The 840-nt window shown below is 40.4% G+C and overlaps 1 pseudogene; it reads right to left on the reverse strand.

Moving 5' to 3' along the window:
• Positions 1–150: 150 nt before the first annotated feature.
• Positions 151–834, reverse strand: LOC103523418 (annotated as a pseudogene).
• Positions 835–840: the final 6 nt, after the last annotated feature.

Genomic DNA, 840 nt, shown 5'->3' on the forward strand with positions numbered 1-840 from the left:
ATTATTAATTATAATAATTAATATCGAACTCTTGACGTTCGCGCGCCTCCCGGTGCGCTTGATTTAAGGGTATCTGTCTCATTATCTCATTAAAGAAATAAACATAAATTGACCAAGTACCTAATAAAGTTATATCTATCAAGGGGAAACATTAGGGTCTCTATTGAACATTTCGATCTTACCTGAATAGATTGAAGTTTGATAATGGGCTGCCCGAAGGCAGTTCTCTTGCTGGCATACTCAACGGCACAATCTAGACTAGCCTGGGCAATACCTAGCGCCTGTGAGGCAATACCTGAGAAGAAAGAAAATACACATTTTTTTTTTCGAGTGCGATTCGAAGCCTCAGAAATGTACGGTTCGCCCGCTATTTCTCCTCAAATTTGCGCACTTTAAATTAAATGTTTTCAGCGCATTTACGGTTCGGCCGCTATTTCACCTCAAATTTGCACACTTTAAATTAAAAGTTTTCAGCGCATTTACATTTGCCTCAGGTCGCTCAAAATTTGCAGAGTTGAGAACATTAATTTTTCTCACTGTGTACAACGACTTGCGCAAATTTATCCAGTATGAACTTTTTCAAGCCACCCTAGGAATGTATCACACACAGCTGACTCAAAACCCACCGTTTATGGACACATGAAACAATCAGAAGACATACATAAAATAGTGTTGGAAATCCGCTCGACCTCGTTTTAGGAATAAGCAAGTCGCAAGTCACTCACCAATTCTGCCGGCATCCAAGGTCATCATGGCTATCTTAAATCCCATACCAGGTTCTCCCAGTAGATTCTCAGCCGGTATTGAACAGTCCTCGAATATTAGACTGCAAGTGCTTGA

Source organism: Diaphorina citri, unplaced genomic scaffold (assembly GCF_000475195.1).
Source record: "Diaphorina citri unplaced genomic scaffold, Diaci psyllid genome assembly version 1.1 scaffold22535, whole genome shotgun sequence".
Taxonomy (NCBI): domain Eukaryota; kingdom Metazoa; phylum Arthropoda; class Insecta; order Hemiptera; family Psyllidae; genus Diaphorina; species Diaphorina citri.